At 45.2% G+C, this 25,720-nt stretch overlaps 1 protein-coding gene across 1 annotated transcript in view; it reads left to right on the forward strand.

Annotated features, from left to right (window-relative positions):
• Positions 1–25,720, forward strand: part of DMRT1 (doublesex and mab-3 related transcription factor 1) — a 182,540-nt gene that overhangs the window by 46,246 nt on the left and 110,574 nt on the right. The gene's annotated exons all lie outside the window — the stretch shown is intronic.

Here is a 25,720-nt window from a genome sequence, read left to right on the forward strand (position 1 = left end):
ATTCGAACCAGCGAACCTTTTGCTGCTAGGCGAAAGTGCTACTCACTGCACCACTGTGGCGCCCTCCCGGCTATGTGTGATCGCGCTGTAGACCTAATTCGGCTACAGCGTGGTCGTGAAGAAGTTTAAATTGGTTTTAAAGACTGAAGGTTTTTTACCTTAATGCATTCTATGCATTAAGGTAAAAAGCCTTAGTTTGCAACTCCCCCCTCAGCCCCCCTAATACTTACCTAAGCCCGATCTCGATCAAGCGATGTGCACGAGAGTATCGGCTCTCCTGGGTCTCTCCTTATTGGCTGAGATGCAGTAGCAATCACAGCCAGTGAGGAGGGAATGGGGCTTATCTTATGGACACACATATCTGGTTTTTAAGCTAGAACAAATGAGTGCCTCCATAGCAAGCGGCTTGCTATGGGGGCACTTGGCAGAGGGTAGGGGCCCAGACACTGCTGGGGGACACAAGAAGAGGAGGAGGCTTTTACAAACACTTTAAGCTAAGACAAGCCATAGAATACTCGATTTTCTTTCCTTCCACCACAGAAGGAAATACATTTAGTTCTGATACTGATTGTGTTGATGGGGGGGGGGGGGTGCCTCCTGCAGTGCTATTGTATTCTGACAGTGGGGAGCCTTCCTGGCCAGCATTTTACAATAATTACAGCTGGCAACTATAGCCGCTGGCAGTAATCGCATGTAGAAAAATCTGACAGTCTAGTTCTACACAAGTGTCGATTAAAGGATCGACTTGTCTACAATCAGCTTAAGACTTGAATTTTTGTAGTCTGGCTACAGATTTACATCTACAGGTATATTTACAGTATCTACAGGTAAGCCTTACTATAGGCTTACCTGTAGGTACAATTAAAGAGGAAGACTTTACTCCCTCTTTAATTACTGCATGCATTTAATTATTCATTTTCTTCTCTGAATTGAGTTTAACGCCTTTTCATGTGGTGTTTACTGAGTTATAGTGAAATGACAGTTTCAGCAAAAAATTTGTCCAGACACCTACATACCGCATTCAAGTTGCTTTTGTGAATAGAGCCCAACGTTTGTAATTTTGTATTATTTTGTATTTTTCCATTTTTTGTATTATTTTTCTAAAAAGGGCTTCCTTATGATGTGCATCTGGAAGGCGAGAGTGAAGATGTAGACAAATATTCTAATAATAAATTAAGGATTTTTTTATTTTTAACCACTGTACCGGGGTAATGCCTGCAGCCAGAGACATCATCCTAGTACTGTTTTTTAGAGTTGGCAGTTGGCTTTCAAGTGATAACAGGCAATGCTTTTAATGAGCTGCTTAGCCGTTATCACAAGGAGCGGGAGGGGATGTCCCCCTCCTGCTGTTCTGCCCGGGTCTCTTGTCTCACCGGGAGACCCAAGCGATCAACCAACACATCCACCGGCTGGCCGAGGTCTTGAACTAAGCCAAAATCGGCTTTGATCGGGTCTCTGATGTAGTAACCTGGAAGCGACGTCACAACGTCACTTCTGGTTTACTCAGGTGAAAACGGTGCCGATTTAAAAAAATCCTTAGTATTCAAAAATGCAGATTTTGTTGTTTTGAATACTTTGAAGTGCAGAGAAGGGTTTTGGGATTTTAGACCCCAGATCACTCCATAAAGAGTACATGTCACTGCCTATTACTGTCACGAGGGATGTTTACATTCCTTGTGACAGCAATAAAAGTGATCAGATTTTTTTTTTTAACAGTGTAAAAATAATAAATAAATAAGCGCGCCTCTGAACCGTTAACATTTTTTAATCGTCGCCTTAGTACCGTAGTTTGGCACCATTCCATGAGTGCGTGCAATTTTAAAGCGTAAAATGTTGGGTATCTATTTACTCTGCTTAACATCATCTTTTACAATATGCAAAAAAATGGGGCTAACTTTACTGTTTTCTTATTTTTTAATTAAGAAGACGGCTGCGCAAATACTGTGACATAAAATATTTGCAACGACCGCCATGTTATTCTCTAGGGTCTTTGCTAAAAAATGATATATAATGTTTGGTGGTTCTAAGTAATTTCTAGCAAAAAATACTGATTTTAACATGTACAGTGCCTTGCAAAAGTATTCACCTCCCTTGGCATTTTTGGTGTTTTGTTGCCTCACAACAATGGATTGTTTGAGGATTTGCATAATTTAATTTACAGAACATGCCCACAACTTTGAAGATGTTGTTTTTTTGTTTTTTTATTGTGAAGCAAACAACAAATAGGACAAAATAACAGAAAAAGTCAATGTGCATAACTTTTCACCCCCCTAAAGTCAATACTTTGTAGAGCCACCTTTTGCGGCTATCACAGCTCCAAGTCGCTTTGGATACGTCTCTATGAGCTTGCCACATCTTACCACTGGGATTTTTGCCCATTCCTCTTTGCAAAACTGCTCCAGCTCCTTCAGGTTGGGTGGCTTGCACTTGTGAACAGCAATCTTTAAGTCTGACCACAGATTTTCTATTGGATTGAGGTCTGGGCTTTGACTAGACCATTCCAACACATTTACATGTTTCCCCTTAAACCACTCAAGTGTGGCTTTAGCAGTGTGTTTGGGGTCATTGACCTGCTGGAAGGTGAACCTCTGTCCTAGCCTCAAATCACACACATAGGGGTACAGGTTTTGCTCAAGAATATCCCTATATTTAGCACCATCCATCTTTCCCTCAACCCTGACCAGTTTCCCAGTCCCGACTGCTGAAAAACATCCCCACAGCATGATGCTGCCACCACCATGTTTCACTGTGGGGATGGCGTCCTTTGGGTGATGTGATGTGTTGGGTTTGCGCCAGACATAACGGGCCAGATTCATGTACATTTGCGGCGGCATAACGTATAGCATTTACGTTACACCGCTGCAAGTTTTACGGGCAAGTGTTTGATTCACAAAGCACTTGCCTGTAAAGTTGCGGCGGTGTAGCGTAAATCCCTCCGGCGCAAGCCCGCCTAATTCAAATGGGGCGTGGATCATTTAAATTAGGTGCGTTCCCACGCCGAACCGAATGCGCATGCTCCGTTTTGAAATTTCCGGCCGTGCTTTGCACGAAATTACGTTGCACCGACGTGATTTTTTTGAACGTCGACGTGAGCTACGTCCTTTCCTATTCACGGACGACTTACGCAAACATTTTTTTTTAAATTCGACGCGGGAACGACGGCCATACATTAAAATGGCAAGTCTAAAGATAGGCCAAGAAATAGCAGCTTTAACTATACGCCGGGAAAAGCCGACTAGCGACGACGTAAGAGAATGCGACGACCGCGCCTACCTTCGTGGATCGCCGTAAACAGTTAATTAGCATACCCGACGCGGAAAACGACGCAAACTCCACCCAGCGGGCGCCAAAGTATTACACCTACGATCCGAAGGCGTACGAAGCCGTACGCCTGTCGGATCGAAGCCAAAAGCCGTCGTATCTTGGTTTGAGGATTCAAACTAAAGATACGACGCGGCAAATTTGAAAGTACGCCGGAGTATCAGTAGATACTCCGGCGTATTTCTTCTGTGAATCTGGCCCAACGTTTTCTTTGATGGCCAAAAATTTCAATTTTAGTCTCATCAGACCAGAGCACCTTCCTCCATATATTTTGGGAGTCTCCCACATGCCCTATGGCAAACACAAAACGTGTCATTTTGTTTTTTGCTGAAAGTGATGGCTTTCTTCTGGCCACTCTGCCATAAAGCCCAACAAATGGAGTGTAAGGCTTATTGTCGTCCTATGTACAGATACTCCAGTCTCTGCTGTGGAACTCTGCAGCTTCTCCAGGGTTACCTTAGGTCTCTGTGCTGCCTCTCTGATTAATGCCCTCCTTGCCCGGTCAATGAGTTTTGGTGTGTGCTGCCATCTCTTGGCAGGTTTGCTGTTGTGCCATGTTCTTTGCATTTGGTTATGATGGATTTGATGGTGCTCCTAGAGATCATCAAAGATTTTTTTTTTTTATAACCTAACCCTGACTTGTACTTCTCAACAACATTGTCCCTTACTTGTTTGGAGAGTTCCTTGGTCTTCATGGCAGTTTTTGGTTAGTGGTGCCTCTTGCTTAGGTGTTGCAACCTCTGGGGCCTTTCAAAAAGGTGCGTATATCATGGCAGATCATGTGACACTTAGATTACACACAGGTGGACATCATTTCACTAATTATGTGACTTCTGAAGGTAATTGATTGCCTACATAAAAAAATCGTTTCATGTATATATTTTTCTAATTTTACCCTACCAACTTAGATTACTGTGTTCTAATCCATCACATATAATTCAGATTAAAAAAACATTGAACCAAAGGCTTTAATCTAACAAAATAGATAAAAAGCCAAGGGGGGTGAATACTTTGGCAAGGCACTGTATCTCATATTTGCAACACAATCATTCTCTACAGCTTTTGCCTGCCGCCTTATGCCTGCCAAATGATTTGTAATTCAGTTGTAGACAATGTTATGATGAAGCTACCCTTGTAAAAAGAGCATAGCCAGGTCATAAGCCTGTCTGCAGACTACACTGCAGCTACACAATAGAACCTGGTCCTGGACTTATCCACCTTGGGCTAGATTCAAGTACAATTGCGCATTTTTTAAGGAGGCGCAGGGCAACGTTTTTGCCCTGCCCCCCCGCAAATTTACTATTTACTGCGCTGCCCTTGATTCACGGAGCAGTAGCTCCGTAAATTGCGTGGGCGCGCCGGCAAAATGCCCGGCGTAAGCGCGCGCAATTTAAATGATCCCGTAGGGGGCGGGAATCATTTAAATTAGTCGCGTTCCCGCACTGATCGTAGAACGCATGCTCCGTCGGGAAACTTTCCCGACGTGCATTGCGGCAAATGACGTCGCAAGGACGTCATTTGCTTCAAAGTGAACGTGAATGGCGTCCAGCGCCATTCACGAATCACTTACGCAAACTACGTAAATTTTAAATTTTGCGACGCGGGAACGACGGGTATACGTAACATTGGCTGCCCCTGCTAATAGCAGGGGCAGCCTTACGCGAAAACCGACGTACGCAAACAACGTATACTGCGTACGCAGGGCTCGCGTAACGTTGTGAATCGGCGTTAGTATGCAATTTGCATACTATACGCAGAGCACAACGGGAACGCCACCTAGCGGCCATCGCAAGAATGCAGCCTAAGATATGCGGGCATAAGAGCCTTATGCCACGCATATCTTAGGCTGCAGTCGGCGTAACGAGGTTCCTGAATCAGGAGCATTCGTTACGCCGGCGCAAGTAAGCAATTGCGCTGCGTAACTATGGTTACGTAGGCGCAATTGCTCTCTGAATCCGGGCCATTGTGTTTGCAAATATGAATGTGCTTACTAAAGAGATAATGCTTGTCCTTTCCTCTCGGAAAAGCTTGTTTCAAGACACTGTTAAAGAATTATATGAGCTCTGACTGGTTTAGAGTGCTTCCTCTCCTTCTCCCAGTCTGTATCTTTGATAACATTGGGTATAGAACCCCCCCCCCCCCTCCTTTTTAAAATAATCACATTTTGTTTCTTTGGAGCCTGAAATGAAAACAGACACAGTTTTTGTTTTCTCTAGCTAATACCAACATGTCAGGAAAAACAAACAAACATAATCACTGAGTTGGAAAAAGGATCACCCCTTGTGTCAGTATTTGGTTGAACCACCTTTTGCTTTAATTACAGCCTTTAAGTTTAAGAACTGCTCACGTTCAGTTACATTTGATGGTGACCATTTTGTAGCCTGCAGTCTTCAAGTCATTCCACAGATTTTCAATGGGGTTTAAGTCTGGGCTCTGACTAGGCCATGCAGGGACATTCACCTGTTTCTCCTTCAACCACTGTGTGGCCATTTTTGCTGTGTGCTTTGGGTCATTGTCATGTTGAAAGATAAACCTTCTTCCCATTGACAACTTTCTGGCAGCGGACAGCAGATTTTCCTCAAGAATTTGATGGTATTTTCCCCCATATATGTTCTTTTCTGTCCTGACAAGTGCTCCCATCCCTGCTTCAGAGAATCTCCCCCATACCAGGATATTACCACCTCCATGATTTACTGTAGTAATGTTGTTATTTAAATGGTGAGATGTATTGGATTTCCACCAGACATATTGTTAGGTGTTGAGGCCAAATAATTCAATTTTAGCCTCATCTGACCATAACACCTTTTTCCATGTGGCCTCAGAATATTTGGCAAAGCTCAGTAGTGACTGCATGTGGATTTTCTTACAGCTCTTCCACACAAGCCACATTTGTGGAGAGTTTGTCATATTGTTGTCATATACACACAATTCCTGCGACTGCTTCAGAGTTGCTGTAGGCCTCTTAGTAGCCTCTCTGACCAGTTTCCTCCTGGCTCTTTCATCTAGTTTGGAGTGACGTCCTGATCCAGGAGGGTCTGTGTTGTACCAAATACCTTCCACTTCTTAATAATAGACTTCACTGTGCTTCTAGGCATTGATAAAGCACCCCTAAATGAAAATGTCCAAATTGGGCTCAAAGTGTCAATATTTTGTGTGGCTCCATTATTTTCCAGCACTGCCTTAACCCTCTTGGGCATGGAATTCACCAGAGCTTCACAGGTTGCCACTGGATTCCTCTTCCACTTCTCCATGAGGACATTACAGAGCTGGTGGATATTAGAGACCTTGCGCTCCTCAACCTTCTGTTTGAGGATGACCCACAATAGGGTTTAGGTCTGAGGACATGCTTGGCCAGTCCATCACCTTTACCCTCAGCTTCTTTAGCAAGGCAGTGGTCATCTTGGAGATGTGTTTGCGGTCATTATCATGTTGGAATACTGCCCTGCGGCCCAGTCTCTGAAGGGAGGGGGCCATGCTCTGCTTCACTATGTTACAGTACATGTTGGCGTTCATGGTTCCCTCAATGAACTGTAGCTCCTCGGTGATGGCAGCACTCATGCAGCCCCAGACCATGACCCTCCCACCATCATGCTTGCCTGCAGGCAAGACACACTTGTCTTTGTACTCCTCACCTGGTTGCCACCACACACGCTTGACACCATCTGCACCAAATAAGTTTATCTTGGTCTCATCAGACCACAGGAAATGGTTCCAGTAATCCAGATCCTTAGTCTGCTTGTCTTCAGCAAACTGTTTGCAGGTTTACTTGTGCATCATCTTTAGAAGAGGCTTCCTTCTGGGACCACAGCCATGCAGACCAATTTGATTCAGTGTGCCGCGTATGGTCTGAGCACTGACAGGCTGATCCACCACTCCTTCAACCTCTTTAGCAATGCTGGCAGCACTCCTGTGTCTATTTCCTGAAGACAACCTCTGGATATGACGCTGAGCACATGCACTCAACTTCTTTGGTCGACCATGGCGAGGCCTCTTCTGATTGGAAGCTGTCCTGTTAAACCACTGTATGGTCTTGGCCACCATACTGCAGCTCAGTTTCAGGGTCTTGGCAATCTTCTCATAGCCTAGGTCATCTTTATGTAGAGCAACACATTTTTTTTTCAGATCCTCAGAGAGTTATTTGCCATGAGGTGCATGAGGGCGCTCAACAGGAGGGAGGGGCCAGGAACAGCAAAGAGGGACCAGAGAAAAGGAGGATCTGGGCTGCCAGGTGAAAAAACACTGTACAGAGCAAAACTAAACATCTCATCTGCACATTCTTATAAACATTTACAAGTTTCTAGCTCTCTTTTAAGAAGGCAAGTGCTTTGTTTGAAGAGGAAGATGAAGTGACCTTTGTGAAGCTTGAGGTCCTATCACCTGTTAAGCGTATATGATATTGCAATATGTTCAGCGTACCATAGCCAATAGCCAATCAGAATTAATCTTATGCTGTAAACTGAGGTCTGATTGTTTGAGTGGTGACTGAAAACTTCTGTACGCAGGGACTGATAGTTGTCTGGTTCCTGCTGAACGGGCCAATTTACAGCCCATGTGTACCAAGCTTTACAAAACAAGCTTTCCTCTGCAAATTCATAATGTGGTTATTTGCAGGTTTAAAACGCCCGTTTTTGCCGCGAATTTCGCAGCGTTTTACCGCGTTTGCGTTTATAAGTGTTTAGTTAAGAAACATCATAAGACCCTCCATAAGCTCAAAAAACAGGATTATTTAACCATTTCAGCCATTTTGTGAGACCAGAGTGAGTAGCAGTTGAGAGAGCAGCAGTGTACGTGTATTTAGCATGTCACTTGCCACATCACCTGCCACAAGCTGCGGATTGTCCCCTTGCCACGTCACCTGCCACAAGTTGTGAATTGTCCACTTGCCACGTCATCTGCCACGTCACCTGGCCATGCCACCTGCCACAAGTTGTGGATTGTCCACTGGCCACGTCAGTTGCCATGTCACCTGGCCACGTCACCTGCCACAAGTTGTGGATTGTCCACTCGCCATGTCACCTGGCCACGTCACCTGCCACGTCACCTGGCCACGTCACCTGCCACAAGTTGTGGATTGTCCACTGGCCACGTCAACTGGCCACGTCACCTGCCACAAGTTGTGGATTGTCCACTGGCCACGTCACCTGTCATGTCACCTGACACAAGTTGTGGATTGTCCACTGGCCATGTCACCTGCCACAAGTTGTGGATTGTCCACTTGCCATGTCACCTGCCACGTCAACTGGCCACGTCACCTGCCACAAGTTGTGGATTGTCCACTGGCCACGTCACCTACCACAAGTTGTGGATTGTCCACTGGCCACGTCACCTGCCCACGTCACCTGCCACAAGTTGTGGATTGTCCACTTTCCACGTCACCTGACCACGACACCTGACACAAGTTGTGGATTGTCCACTTGCCACGTCACCTGCCACAAGTTGTGGATTGTCCACTGGCCACGTCACCTGCCATGTCACCTGGCCATGTCATCTGCCACAAGTTGTGGATTGTCAACTGGCCACGTCACCTGCCACAAGTTGTGGATTGTCCACTGGCCACGACACCTGCCACAAGTTGTGGATTGTCCATTTGCCCAGTTACCTGGCCACGTCAACTGGCCACTTCACCTGCCACAAGTTGTGGATTGTCCACTTGCCAAATCACCTGGTCACGTCACCTGCCACAAGTTGTGGATTGTCCACTTGCCACGTCACCCGCCACAAGTTGAGGATTGTCCTCTTGCCACGTCACCTGGCCATGTCACCTGGCCACGTCACCTGCCACATCACCTGTTCACATCACCTGGCACGTCACCTGCCACAAGTTGTGGATTGTTCACTTGCCACATCACCTGGCACGTCACTTGCCACGTCACCTGCCACAAGTTGTGGATTGTTCACTTGCCACGTCACCGGGCCATGTCACCTGGCCACATCACCTGCCACGTCACCTGACCACAAGTTGTGGATTGTCCACTTGCCACGTCACCAGGCCATGTCACCTGGCCACATCACCTGCCACAAGTTGTGGATTGTCCACTGGCCACGTGACCTGGCCACATCACCTACCACAAGTTGTGGATTGTCCACTTGCCACGTCACCTGGCCATGTCACCTGCCACAAGTTGTGGATTGTTCACTGGTCACGTCACCTGCCACAAGTTGTTGATTGTCCACAATGCAAGCAATTACATTTTTTTTTATGTTTTTTCATCATTTGCCATAATTTTTGAGATTTCTAATGTAAAAAAATAGGTCACCTTTAAAAACGCCTACAAACGAAATTGCGGCAAAACGCTGGTACCGCGTTTTGCATCTAAAACGCGAAAACGTTTGCGTCTGAACCCATTTTTTTGCTTCTGAAAAAACAAGCATAAACGCAACTGCCGAAAAATTAAGAAAAACGTGACTGTGTGCATGGACACATGAGATAACATTGAATGTGTTCAGGGGCAGTTGAAAAAGCTGTCCAAATGCCTCTGAACATGTGTTTACCAGTGTCCCGTGTGCATGGGGCCTTAGCTGAATGGGGGAAGTCTCTTGGTTCACCCATCTATGTTAAACACCATGGATGGAACATTCGCCTCTATTGGCTATAGTATTCAGGGACCTGCAGCACCGGTGGCTGTCAGAATTGACTTCATCTGATGTCTAATGGAAGCCTTGACCCCATACATCTGTTTCAGGATGGTTCTGTAAGGGCTGGTTCACACCAGAAAATAGGTAAAATACCAGGTTTTAGGTTCGCTATCTCCCAGAGAAGAGTGTATAAAAAAAAATATATATTTTCCAATCAAACACATTCCTTCATTGACCATATCACTTGTGACAGATCTGAATATGACTGTAAATTAGTCCTGTCATCGCTGTGGGAGAAACATGTTGTTCTGTTTCTGATTATGAGGTTAGGGAGTGACTCTTCCAAGGTCGTGGCTTGACCTTAGAGTCCAAGAAACCTGCACTTGTCTATCAGCCTTGCTATGTCATCGGACAAGGGAGTGAATGCTACTGACTGCTTAGGGTTATCTCAGAAGATGATATCCTTCCTCTGCCTAACAGTAAAGCATCATGAGAATCAAACAATAAGTCAGTGTTAACGAATGAATGCTAAGGTCTATTTTCATGGTTTACCGCACAGTTTATCCGTGTAAAAGGATTAATAAAAGGGCTAAAGATACTTCCTGTCATTGCATATGCACATTTCTGAGGGGTGGGGGCATTCCAGAAAGAAACCGATAGTTCTTATCACAACATTCACATACTTATTGCTGGCTTATTTGCCAATTGTTAGCTTGTGTTCAATTAAAGTAAATGTTAACCTAGTCACAAAAGTCTCATATAAGCTTTAACATTTCATTTCATTAAAATAGCTCCTGGTAAGTATGCCTTGAAAATTGCGATACTATACCCAAATGAAAAATTGATGTCCCTTTTTGCTCACAAATAGAGCTTTTTTTTGGTGGTATTTGATTATTTATTTTTTGCACTATAAACAAAAAAAGAGCGACAAAAAATCCTTTCTGCTATAAAAACATATCCAATAAAAAATTGAATTGCTTCATCAATTTAGAAAAAATACAATATACAATAGTATATAAATCACTGCGCTACTACTGAGAAAGCGAATAATGGCAGCCAACACTACAGAACTAGATCGGTTCTGAAACACAAGCAAAAAACAACAAAAAGTGTAGCGCTCATAATAAGTGAAAATAGACAATAAATGAATAAGTGAGACCCTTGAGTGAAAAGGGACATGGATATGATGAGGTTCAAAAAAAACAATCCAAAATCATTGTGATGGGTAGAAACCGTTCAAAAATAAAGTTCAATAATAATAATTGCTCCAGCATAGAAGTGACTTGATACTGAGAAGAAAGTGAGGTGAAATTTTGATAGAGAGTCCACCACCAGGAAAATTCAGAGGCTTACCAGATGTCGTGGACCTAAATAGGTGTATACCTAATAGGTCACTAGGGCTTAATGGTAGTAATGCCTTGACTTCAGGGTAACTTAAACAGCACACAGGAAGATGATTCCACAGGTTGGTACGATGGACGGTGAGACCATAGGGACATAGACCAATACTTGACAGTGATCAGCAATGATGGACAGAAAGGCTCATATTCAGTATTCAGAGGTTCGCAACATAGTGGACCCAGGAAGGAAAAAATTAGATGGACATAGTGTAATACTGTTTTTTAAAAATTTACTTGTTTGAAGGAAGTAAAAACATTACACTCACATTTCAGTGGATGATACAGGCATATAAAATATAAGCAGTGGGGTCAGCGGGTCCCGACGCGTTTCGATCAATCGATCGTCATCTGGGGTACTGACCCACTTCTTCAAATACACAAATATATAGATAACTAACCCCCATACCTTCATTATGGCTCCAGCTGGGAACAATGCTGTGATTGATAGCCGAGTTGATAAAAACAAACATGGCCGCGGCGGCGTGCGCTCCAAGCCTCACAATGAGACTAGAGGAGACGTGACGCCATCCGGGATTAAGCCAATAGGCAGTCAATTCCGCCAGGGAGCAAATCCAACTGGACGAGGCCCCATGTGCTCCAAGCCACGCAGAGCCGGAGCGCAGCGTGCTGCAAACGTGAGCCCGTCCAATAGGTAATGACGTCGACGTGCGCTCCAAGCCTCTCAGTGAGAGAGAGTCGGAGCGCAACGTACGACGTACCAGCCGGAACAAGGAAGTGGATTGGGTAAACAAGGCGGTATGCGCTCCAAGCCTCAGTCTGGATGCAGGGCCCAAACACAACGATCCCACAACATAGAAACGTCATGTTAGCACCCGAACCAAGCCGGACTTACATCAACAAAAGAGCGCCCGCAAATCCAATCACAATGAGGGAAAAGGGGGATGTAATGAAAATTAAGGGCATAATTTAATATAATACAAATAAATGAAAAATATTAAAATAAGGACGACTAGTATCAGAAGTCCATAATTCCAACTAACACTCTGGGAAATAATGCCTAAAAGGAAAAAAAAAGCACAATAAGACATATATATAAATAAGTCTGTACTGGGATAAAAATTAAATTAAAAAAGTAAAAAAAAGGGCTGGTACAAAAATAGTTAAAAAAATTAAAAACAATATGGACAAGGAGAGAAAAATGACAGGAGCCATAACTGGATATGGGGGTGTGTTTACATCATGATTGGTTAATAAACGCATTAATGTTCATCAATTTAGGCCAATACGTATTCTGCTACATATTTTTGGTAAAAAATCCCAATAAGCGTATATTGATTGATTTGTGCAGACGTTATCCTATGGGATACTTTTATGGCATTTTTATTTTTTTTATTTTTTTACTAGTAATGGTGGCTATCAGCGACTCTTAGCGGGACTGCGACATTGCGGCTGACAAATCGGACACCTAACTGACACTTTTTGGAAACCAGTGAATTTATTACAGTGAGCAATGCTAAAAATGGGGAAGGGGATAACACCAGGGGCGATCAAAGGGATAAGCGTGTCCCTAGGGGGTGCTTGCTAACTGTGTGGAGGATGGACTCACTGGATGAACACAAAGATCCATGTTCTTGTCCGCCAGACCCACCGATTGGCTCCCACTCTGGCCAATCAGCGCGTGCGCCCCTGTTGTCTATCGCACTAAATGACATACAGGTACAGTAATACCTTGGTTTGCGAGTAACGCGGTATACAAGCATTTTGAAAGACGAGCGCTATTTCTTTTTTAAATTTTGACTTGATATGCGATCGCTGACTTGATATACAAGCAGTACAATCCATGTAGTAAAGCCGCTGGTGCAGGACTGGTGCAAGGATTTTTGACACCCTAGGCGAAGCCTCATTTTGCGTCCCCCCCCCCCCCCCATTCGCTCCTCCCCTCACTGAGATTTTTGCGGTGCCTCTTCACCTATACTTCAGCCATGTTCCACATGCCTGCACCTTAGGGTGACCACGTGTCCCGGATTGCCCGGGATAGTCCCGCATTTTGCAGGTCTGTCCCGGGCACATTCATTTCAGGACAATACAGTGTCCCGGAATGAAACTGGGCCAATCTTATGCCCCCAAAATAGGCCGCCACATCACTGATTTACTCACTGACAGTACTTGTCCTGGCCGGGAATGCCTGGAGGAGCACAATCCTGCCCTCTGCTTGTGATTGGAGAAATCATAAATCCCGCCTCTAGTGTCCAATCACTGTGCTGTGATTCTTTACACCACAAGCTGATTTTTGGGAAGGCAGGGTGTCCCTGAATGGTAGTTTGGAAATGTGGTCACCCTACTGCACCTGTGCCCCTGGACCTGGCCCAAAGACAACTAGAGGATGGCACCGGCTCACTTCATCACGCTAGCTGTGGTCCACAGGCTAGAGCAGTATACAGAGAGGATAAATGGGTAACTTCCTGTCTGTACGAGCGACAGATACACTGACAATGCTTTACAGGTTCCTGCTAAAACAATAATAAATGCACATTTTTTGATCTATCATCCTGAACGCCTGTTCTCCTCTGCACCCCCCCACCTTTGTTCCCCTTAAACCCCACCACACACACACCTATCAGTTCCTATATGTACTCCCCTGCACATCTGCCCCCAACCCCCCCCCCCCCACACACACCAGATCCCCCTCTGTACCCAGGGCCGGCGATAGGCATAGGCAAGTCAGGCGGCTGCTGTGTGTGTGTGTGTGTGTGGGGGAGTGGTACAGAGGGGAACTGGTGGTGGGGGGAGAGTTCAGAGGGGGAATTGGTGTGTGTGGGGGGGTACAGACTGTACCTCCCCCACACACACCAGTTCCCCCTCTGAACTCCCCCCCCCCCCACCACCAGTTCCCCTCTGTACCCCCCCCCCCCCCCACACACACATATATCTTTCCCCCCTCTGTACACAAGGCACTAAAAACTTCATAGCAAAGTCTGTTTTTTTATTTCATGTGACTGGGTGCAGGATGCAACACAGATCGTGCTGCCTGTGCTTGCACTATGTACCTGAGCCAGCGGCGGTGAAGGCTTTCCTCAAGGAGAGCGGCGCTGCTGCCTGTCCTCTCCTGTCTGCCTGTCCACCGCTCCTCTCAACAGATCCCTGAGCCACCAGGAGGAGGGGGGATTGGATATCACAGCAATCCCGGGCCGGACTTACATGCAGAGCTAAGCTTCCATCTTACCCTCCGCCGGTTCCATCGATCATGCAGCACTTCCGGCCGGCTGCTCCTTGTAGTCCCAGCTCTCTCCCCTCATCTTCTCACTGCCGCTGCTACGGTGGCACTGTCTGCAGGCTTGGGATAGAGAGAGTGATGTCTTCACCGGCGCAACCGCCCCCTAGCCTGGCAGCTGGCGCCATAAAGCATGTTTTAAAAAAAAATGCCGATCCTGGAGGTATTTTACTCTGAATCCCCAGCGAGTGGCTTGGGATCCGGATTTTGCCGCTCCCCCTACCCTGGCGCTCTAGGCAGCCGCCTGATTTGCCTATGCCCAGCGCCAGCCCTGCGCTGGTGTATGCAGCACTGTATGTGGCCAGAGGTCCGGGGGCGCTGGTAGCACTTCCTGGAAAAGTTAGAGACACTCTCAGCTGGGTGGGGCGGGCGTAACGTGCATCGGAGCACCGAAAAGTGTCAACAGTTCCAGAGTGTCTCCGAGTGTATCCTAGCGTCTCCCAAGTTCTCCAGGAAGCACTAGGAGCCAACAACCCCCCCCCCCCCCCCCCGCAGCTCTGGCCACATACAGTTCTGCATACACCAGCGCCACCCGCATCTCTGGTCACATACAGTACTGCATACACCAGCACCCCCGCATCTCTGGTCACATACAGTACTGCATACGCCAGCTCCCCTGCACCTCTGGCCTCATACAGTACTGCATACACCAGCACCCCTGCACCTCTGACCACATACAGTACTGCATACACCAGCACCTCTGACCACATACAGTACTGCATACACCAGCACCCCCGCACCTCTGGCTACATGCAGTACTGCATACACCAGCACCCCCGCACCTCTGGCCACATACAGTACGGCATACGCCAACAGTGATTGTGGAACAAATCATCTGAGTTTCTATTATTTCTTATGGGGAAACTCACTTTCATATATGAGGGCTTTGGGTTACAAGCATGCTTCTGGAACGAATTATGCTCTTAATCCAAGGTATCACTGTAGGTTTTTTTCGCGTAATAGAGCCAACCAGCCGCGGTATATGTACTGTGGTCAGTCGGCAAGTGGTTAAAGCGGTTGTAAAACAGCGGCAGTGAAAAAAAAGAGAAAAAAAAAAACTTTCCCCAGCATGGCAATTGCATAATTTCAAGGTACTAGCATGAAATGAAATATGAAATTCTTACTTTAGAACGAAGCCTTCCAGTGGCACGCTGTCACCTCTTGCATCTTCCTTCCGGGTTCGCGGGCTCTGGCTGTATGAGTGTCTGGAGCTGTGATATAATGTCACTCTCGCACACGGGCATGGGAGCTCTCGGCTCCGATAGGAAGCTCTGAATGGTCCGGCACGGTAGGCCGGACCTTCAGAGCACATGCAGCCAGTCTAACTATCTCCTAAACGGCTTCCCCACATCCATTCGCACAGTAGGAGATTGTGACTGGCTCTCTATGGAACCGGTTCACATATCTCCGCAGCGGCTCTGGTGCGATTCGCACAGGAGCCCTGTGCGTCTTTTGGTCCATTTCAGGTCCGAATTCGGTCAAAGATTGTTTTTACCAAAAATATGTAGTAGAATACAAATTGGCCTAAATTGATGAAGAAATTTAGATTTTTTTTTTAAAATGATTGGATATGTTTTATAGCAGAAAGGAAAACATATATATATTTTTTTAAATTGTCGTCTTTTTTTGTTTATAGCACAAAAAAAACGCAGAGGTGATCAAATACCACCAAAAGAAAGCTCTATTTGTGGGGAAAAAAGAACAATCAATTTTATTTGGGTACAGCGTCACACAACCACACAATTGTCAGTTAAAGTAACGCAGTGCCATATTGCAAAAAATGGCCTGGTAATTTAGGGGTAAATTCTTCCGGGGGTGAAGTGGTTAAAGTTGCAATTTTGTTTGTCAAAAAGCAATATTTTTGTTTGTTTTCTAAAACTTGGTTTTATTTAAAAAGACATTATATATCACAACGGCTAAATCTGTGTCTGTAGTGCATATTCAAATCTTAATACTAGAAATAATAACATATTTGATTTTTACTCCAGGAGTGTATAATGAGTTTGGAAATTCTAGAGAAATGTTTAACCACTTGCCGACCAGCCGCTGTCATATGGCGGGAAGGTCGGCATGATCCCGCGAGCCATTGTAGCTGTACGTCGGCTGCTGCACTGCGGCGGTGCCGATGTGCGTGACCGGCGGTGAGAGCCAGAACAGGGACGTGTGTGTGTAAACACACACATCCCAGTTCTGTGAGGAGGAAAGAGAGATCATGAGTCCCTACTAGCTACGAACCACGATCTGTCGTTTCCTCCAGTCACTCCCACCCCCCTACACACATTAGGGAACGCAGTTAGCCCCTTGATCGCCCCCTAGGGTTAACCTTTTCCCTGCCAGTGACATTTACATAGTACTGATCGCTGTATAAATGACAATGGTCCCAAAAATGTGTCAAAAATGTCCGATCTGTCTGCAATAATGTCGCAGTCCTGATAAAAATCGCAGATCGCCGCCATTACTAGTAAAAAAAAATAATAATAAAAATGCTATAAATCTATCCCCTATTTGCTGACACTATAACTTTTGCGCTTATTGCGATTTTTATTACCAAAAAATATGTAGAATACATATCGGCCTAAACTGAGGGAAAAAATGTACTTTTAAAAAAATAAAATAAATTGTGGATATTTATTATAGCAAAAAGTACAAGTGTTTTTTTCAAAATTGTGTCTCTTTTTTTGTTTATAGCGCCAAAAAAAAAAAAAGTGATCAAATACCACCAAAAGAAAGCTTTATTTGTGAGAAAAAAAGGACGTAAATTTTGTTTGGGTACAACGTCGCACGACCGCGCAATTATCAGTTAAAGTGACGCAGTGCCGTATCGCAAAAAATGGCCTGGTCATTAAAGGGTTTGTTAAGGTCCAATTATTTTTTCTAAATAGCTTCCTTTACCTTAGTGCAGTCCTCCTTCACTTACCTCATCCTTCCATTTTGCTTTTAAATGTCCTTATTTCTTCTGAGAAATCCTCACTTCCTGTTCTTCTGTCTGTAACTCCACACAGTAATGCAAGGCTTTCTCCCTGATGTGGAGTGTCGTGCTCGCCCCCTCCCTTGGACTACAGGAGAGTCAGGACGCTCTCTACGTTGCATATAGAGAAAGGAGCTGTGTGTTGGTGGGCGTCCTGACTCTCCTGTATTCCAGGGTAGGGGGACGAGCACGACACTCCACACCAGGGAGAAAGCCTCGCATTACGGTGTGGAGTTACAGACAGAAGAACAGGAGTGAGGATTTCTCAGAAGAAATAAGGACATTTAAAAGCAAAATCGAAGGATGAGGTAAGTGAAGGAGGACTGCCATAAGGTAAAGGAAGCTATTTAGGAAAAAAAAATTGTACCTTTATATAACGGAACCCCAAATGGGACAGGGGTTAACGCAGTTTAAGATATTCCATTCCGAACCCAAGACAGCTATCGACACTCCACAGTCAGGCAAACGAACCCCAATAACGAGACACCGCTCTGTTTGAGGTTCAAAACGAATAGACCCTTTAATGAGAAAATCAGGCTCTTATATACAGTTAGTAACCAAAAATGAACAATGACTCAACTCCACCCACATAATCACACAATGAGCCCAATACACATTCTTTTAGTAGACATAATTTACATTAGCTAATTAACTAATCATTTACCCAGACAAGGTGACTCCGAGATATGACCTTTTTAAGGTAGACATCCCGGCTCCCCTCACCTGCTATACAATACACATTTATCATCAATAGCCCTTCACACAATACAGGGTCAATTAGCACCACACAATGGAAGATACTTCAGAAGCCATACTAGATTCATTTACATCATAACAGACGACATTAACACCTAACAGTCTGTGTTCCCACATTGAATGAGTCACTCTTTCAATTAACCTGTGGAGTTCAGAATCAACAACCTGTAAATAGTTCTTCCAGATCTCCTAGAATATATTGTGAATTACAGACCCATGTTAAAGCAATCCAAGATATGTCCATTATTTCCTGGCTCATACTTTGTAAGAGCTTCTGGATTCCACCGGCCCTCCCGTTACACTTTACAACCCCTTTAAGCAGCCAAATCTTCCAGGGCTGAAGTGGTAAAATAATGCATTACAATTTAACTTAACCTACTCCATGCCAGCCATTCCACATTTCACGGTGTCTGCACAGCACGGATCTACACATCACCATCCCATCTGGAATTGGTTCAGCTTACCATCTTCCTTCTGTGCACAAGTTTCTGCATGGTATGTGTAGCCACTCTTGCTGTTCATATATTGGGATGATTATAAGTACTATTGATAATCACCAGTCTGTCTTCAATCACCTCCTTTGATGACTATTATTTTAATACATTTTTTATGTTTACATGAACTTGGATCGCAATTTTGTGGTTTGATCCATCTTTGTGGGACTACTGGCATCAGCCAGCAGTACTACTTGTTCATCTGACTACACAACCTCACATCCCCCAGAGCTACGTATCTTTTAAACAGGTTGAACAAAAAAAACTGACCCTATTCCCCCATCCACACACTCTATGTGAATTGGGGGATCCTCCTCATTATTTCTTTATAGTCTGACAGAGAGGAGACTTCCCTGCCATCAGAATACACAGATCAGTGCTGCAGGCTATAGCCTGTAGTGCTGATTAAGCAGAGAATTTTCAAAACGACATTAAACAGAAGTCGATCAGAAGTTCCACTTCTGTTCAAACACAGTGCCCACACGTGGATCGAAATTGGACTGGCCCCTGCTGAATTGGCTGAATTTTGATCCATATATGGGCAGCTTAACACACTTTCATTTCTAGGATGACAGCTCTCACTCACACAATTGTATGTACAGTATGTATGGAATAGCAGCATTGTTTCCATAGAACACTAGGGTTGATTTACTAAAGGCAAATAGACTGTGTGCTTTACACTCATTTTCACCCATTTTTTGTGATGAAGCTTCGTTTTGTAAAGAATACCCAATCAGGTGCAAGGAAAAAAAAACTGCATTTTTGCTTGCACGTGTTCAGATGATGAAAATCAGCAGAGCCTCACCCCATTCACTAAATAAACGGAAGAAATGACTGCACCTGCAAAGTGTAAATTCTATTTCCCTTTGGTAAATCACCTGCAAAGTGTGTTAGGACAATAACATATTTCCCTCTTCTCCACATCTCCTTAACATAACAGGGAGTTAACTGGGCAGGACCGATAGTACTGCTCGGGATAACACTTCAGGGTGCACAGGGAAAAGGACAACAATTGATTTCTGGTAGGATCAATTGGTTTTTGTTTGTACCTAGGGAATAGTTAAAACACTTTCAATTGGATATTTAAATTTTAATAAAATATAAGTTTGTTGTTAGGGTTTACATGCATTTTAACCAGTTCCTGCCTGGCCTATGGCATAATGACGCCAGCGGGAACCTCTCGTCGAATCAAGTGGACATAATATGACGTCTTCCTGGATCGCGCCCCGCGGGGCGGCGCAGCGGCACCATCTGTCACCAGCCAATGACTGATCACTGTACCAGCCCGCTGCCAGTACCATGTGAACGCTGTAACCAATCACTGCAGATCACATGACATTTATACACAATGGATGGCTTACTTTCAAGCCATCCATTTTATACAATTGTGTCGCTAGCTGTGATGGGTCAGTGTGATCACATGGTACAAACTGGGGCAATCACAGCTCATCTGTACCATGTGATTAAGTCTTGCCAATCACAGCTAATCACAACAAAAACTGAATGAATCGATTTCATTCAGTAAAATGCTTGCATATAGCAATTAAATTCATTGCTATATGTAAACTTAATGTGTAAAAAAATAAATAAAAATACTGATCACTTCCGCAGAGTAGTACAATGCTACTTTGCTAACATATTGCTCTGGTCAAAGTGTGTAAAAAAACAAAAACACACACAAACACGTACAAGAAAAAAAAAAACAATATTTTTTTTGTCGTACTGTAACCAGTTAGTGTCCCTGATCACCACCACACCTGTTATATGATGCTGTGTACTACACTGGTGACAGTATGTATAAAAAGGGGTCATTTGGGGATATTTTTACTGCCCTGACATTTTTATGCCTCAAGAAATGAGATAGGCCATCAGGATTAGTCAATTTTCAGAAATATACACACCATAGTAGGACTCTATAACTTTCCTACAGACTAAATCATTTACACTGATTTTGGTTATTTTCAAGAAATGTAGCAGAATACCTTTTGGCTTAAAGCGGGGGTTCACCCTGTTAAAAAAAAAAAAAAATGTTTTTTTTTTTATTAGACCATTACATTCGGCATCGTAGCGCGAGCTACGGTATGCCGGTCTTACATTTTTTATCCCCGTACTCACTGTGCTATGGCTCATTGAAGATTCCGGGGAATGGGCGTTCCTATGGTGAGAGAAGGTGATTGACGGCCGGCCTTCTCCGGAAATAGCCGAAATAGGCTTGGCTATTCACGGCGCCTGCGCATAGCCTGTGCGCAGGCGCCGTGAAGAGCCGAGACCTACTCCGGCTGTCTTCGGGGAGCGTGACGTGCCAGAGCCGGCCGTCAATCATCCTCCCTCTCCATAGGCACGCCCATTCCCCGCGGGAGTCGGATTCTTCAATGAGCGATAGCACAGTGAGTACGGGGATTAAAAATTTAAGACCGGCATACCGTAGCTCGCGCTACGATGCCGAATGTAATGGTCTAATGATGTGAAGGAGGGTGAACCACCGCTTTAAATTCATGAAGAATGATTATTTATTTGCAAAATTTTATAACAGAAACAAAGAAAAACACACTTTATTTAGCAATTAAATACCACCAAAAGAAAGCCATTTGTGTGAACAAAATGTTAAAAATGTAGTTTGGGTACAGTGTTGCATGACAATTGTCATACAAAGTGTGACAGTGCGTAAAGCTGGAACTTGTCCTGGGCAGGAAGGGGGTAAAAATGCCCTGTATTGCAGTGGTTAAAACACTGGCAGTTATTTACTTGATAGGGGCTTCAAGTGTGGCCCCTGACATCACCATAAGATATCATGTATTTTGTAAATGCAATCCTAAAGAAAGCTGTCGGACTGAAGACATACAACACGAGATGGTGAGACTGCCGACATGCTCTAGGAGTTGCAAAGGAATGGAATGTACAAACAGGAAAAAAGTAAGAATAGTGTGAAGGAAATAAAACAAGACCATTAAACCCAGAAAGAAAAATGTAGTATATTGTAGCCTACTAATACCTTATTGTGGTGGCTGCATTTGTTTAATTTTTTTAGGCTTTTTTTCCCCCATTTTGTGATGCTGCTAGTAACACACTTCCTGTCCTAGGATGGCAACATTATGCCCTTTACACACGACCGTTTTTTTCCGTTGGAATAAACTCGGATGGTTTTTCTGACGGAATTCCACTCAAGCTGTCTTGCATACACACGGTCACACCAAATTCTGACCGTCAAGAACGTGGTGACGTACAACACTACGACGAGCCGAGAAAAGTTCAATGCTTTCAAGCATACGACGACTCGATTCCGAGCATGCATGGTTTTTAGTGCGTCGGAGTTCCATACAGACAAACAGATTTTCCGATAGGAATTTTATCAGTCAGAAAAATAGAGAACCTGCTCTCTATCTAAGTCCGTCAGAAATTCAGACGGAAAAAGTCAGATTTGGCACACACACAGTCGGAATATCCGAAAGACATACAACACAAGGTGGTCAGACTGCTGACATGCTCTAGGAGTTGCAAAGGAAAGGAATGTACAAACAGGAAAAAAGTAAGAATACACTACGACGAGCCGAGAAAAATTAAGTTCAATGCTTCCAAGCATATGTCGACTTGATTCCGAGAATGCGTGTTTGTTTGTTTTTAACAATAAGGTTGGTCTTTATTGAAAAAACATATCATCTCACAAAGGCAGACATTAACCACTTACCCCCCGGACCATATTGCTGCCCAAAGACCAGAGTACTTTTTGCGATTCGGGACTGCGTCGCTTTAACAGACAATTGCGCGGTCGTGCGACGTGGCTCCCAAACAAAATTGGCGTCCTTTTTTTCCCACAAATAGAGCTTTCTTTTGGTGGTATTTGATCACCTCTGCGTTTTTTATTTTTTGCGCTATAAACAAAAATAGAACGACAATTTTGAAAAAAATGAATATTTTTTACTTTTTGCTGTAATAAATATCCCCCAAAAATATATAAAAAAACATTTTTTTTCCTCAGTTTAGGCCGATACGTATTCTTCTACATATTTTTCGTAAAAAAAATCGCAATAAGCGTTTATTGATTGGTTTGCGCAAAAGTTATAGCGTTTACAAAATAGGGGGTATTTTTATGGCATTTTTATTAATATTTTTTTTACTAGTAATGGCGGCGATCAGCGATTTTTTTTTCGGTATTGCGACATTATGGCGGACACTTCGGACATTTTTGACACATTTTTGGGACCATTGGCATTTTTATAGCGATCAGTGCTATAAAAATGCATTAGATTACTATAAAAATGCCACTGGCAGTGAAGGGGTTAACACTAGGGGGCGGGGAAGGGGTTAAGTATGCCTGGGTGTGTTCTTACTGTGGGGGGGGGGGGGGGTGGCCTCACTAGGGGAAACACTGATTTTCTGTTCATACATTGTATGAACAGAAAATCAGCATTTCCCCTGCTGACAGGAACGAGAGCTGTGTGTTTACACACACAGCTCCCGTTCCCCGCTCTGTACCGAGCGATCGCGTGTGCCCGGCGGCGATCGCGCCCGCCGGGCACACGCACGGGAGTCGGGGGGGGGCGCGCGCGCGCGCCTCCGGCGGCGCGCGTGCGCCCCTAGTGGCGGCTAAAAGGTAGGACGTCCATTTACGTGGTCTCGCCTAGGAGAGCCACCTTGTGGACGTATAATGACGGTGCGGCGACGGCAAGTGGTTAAAGCATTCATACACAAATCAGGGAAAATTTTATAAACAGATACAAAATATAATCAGGTGTAGAAAAATGAATATACAATTATAATATCAAATACAAGGGCACACAGCCATCGCAAACATACAGGGTCCTATCCCAATAAAAGGAATCCTGCCAAGACGGGGAAAGGGAGAACAGCCATCCCCTCCGCCATGGATCCCAGGTTCTGATCCTTGGGTCTACTGCCCCCCAAAAAACAAACCCCCCTACAGTTGCTCAATCCAAGGCAGCCATAGGCAGTCGAATTTCTGGGGACAGCCCCTGTTGATATATGTCAACTTATAAAGGGGTAACACAGCATTAATAGAAAAGAATAGAAGCACCCCCTGTGCTTCTAATAATGTCCTGAAGTACTTTGATCCCAAAACGGGCCCACAGGTGCGCATCAGGTAACATCCGAAAGTGTGGAAGCGCAGGGTTTCCCCATAGCGGACAAAGGGGAGAGTAATGGCGATCGTAAAGGAACCATTTCCTAGCCAACCCCCACACCCTTAGGATCACTCTGGTGGGGGCCGAGAGCGAAGGGTACGCCGCGCCACCCCTATACACCAAATTCCCCAACTCCCGAAGAGAACCCAAAATGAGCGCTTCTAAACACGTGGCTGCGTTGGACCTGGATTGCTCGAACCACCAGCGCACAGTGACCAACATGGCCGCCCAAAAGTACACTTTCAGGTTAGGTGACGCAAGACCCCCACAGCTCACAGGGAGCTGCAAGGTCGACCTGGCCAGTCTAGGGTTAGCGCCCCTCCAAAGAAAAGCACTCATACAGCTATCCAGCTCCTTTAAAAAGGAGGCAAGGAGCCAGACCGGGCAATTACGGATATATAATTAAACCTAGGCAGGTAGAGCATTTTCAGCACATTAATACGACCGAAAAGATTAAGAGGTAAGTTCTGCCATCTGGAGCACTGGTCTTTGAGTCTCGACACTATGGGTTGTAGATTGAGACGTCGAAAGGCCTGGAGGTCTCTCGACACCATAATACCCAGGTATTTGAATTCCTCCACCCAGAGTAGTGGGGTCTGCGACACCGCCCCCCGGGCCTGACCCCAGAGAAATGCCCAAACCCATTAAACAACTCCAGGGCAGCCTGTAAAGAGGGTCCGGCGTCCTGCAAGTATAGCAGAGCGGTGTCTGCATATAACAAAATCTTCTCCTCCAAAGGGCCAAGCCTGAGACCCCTAACAGCGGAGGACTCCCGGATCAGTATCGCCAATGGCTCAAGAGCCAGGGCGAACAGGCTAGGTGACTGCGGACAACCCTGCCGGGTGCCCCTCTGGAGAAGAAAACTCTCAGATAGGCTGCCATTTGTACGGAGCCTGGCCTTGGGCAACTTATAGAGCATACCTAGCCAGTGCAGGAATTTAGGGCTTATACCAAAACGTTTAAGGACTTCCCACAAATACCCCCACTCCACGGAGTCGAATGGGGCATACACACGGTCGGAATATCCGATGAAAAGCTCCCATCTGACGTTTTCCATCGGAAATTCCGACTTCCCGGATCCAACTCTTTTTCTGATGCTGGGCAGAGGCCAGTGGCACTCTGCCCTGTAGCCAGCGCTTCTGCTGGGGCACCGAATGCGATACTCTGGACTTGCTGCTGATCACCATTTCCCAGCCTTCCAGCGCCTTTCTCAACTCCCCTTTCTGAGACCTTCATGCTATTAGCTTGTCTAGCTGTCAAAAAAAGTCCTGCAAGCAGCATGGTGTGTGTGAGATCCGCGGACCCCCTCAGAGACTGAGAGAGGCTGCGGGCACAGAGATTGGGGACAAGCGCGGATGTTGGGACAGAGAAGCGGAAGTGACTGAGGACCGTGCTACTCTGTATCTTCAACAGAGGAGGCAGACCTGGAGACCGAGGGAAGCAGAGGTAACAGGGTAACCAGGAGAGGCAGCGGTGTGTATGGGTAAGCTGCGGACCTGGGTGGTGTCAGGTAAACCTGGGAAGTGGAGGCAGTAGTGACAGGCAGGCTGAACGCTGCCAGATTGTAGGGGAGGCTAAGCAGGTGCAGGGGGGACACAAAGTGGCAAAGCTAATAGAATACTGCCTGACCAATTGTGTGTGACTGACTGTGTAGGGGGGACGCTGGCTGAGGAGGGTGTAGTGTGAGGAACTAAGTGTGACGGATCTCAAATACCCCTGGTGGGCACATCCGCCAGACCTGTCTCCTGTCCTCCAAACGCACCCACAGCCTGCAGATTCGACCATAACCAGCCCTTAACCCCTCAATCACGAGACAATCCACAGAGGTGTTGAGG

Source organism: Rana temporaria, chromosome 1 (genome assembly GCF_905171775.1).
Source record: "Rana temporaria chromosome 1, aRanTem1.1, whole genome shotgun sequence".
Classification (NCBI taxonomy): domain Eukaryota; kingdom Metazoa; phylum Chordata; class Amphibia; order Anura; family Ranidae; genus Rana; species Rana temporaria.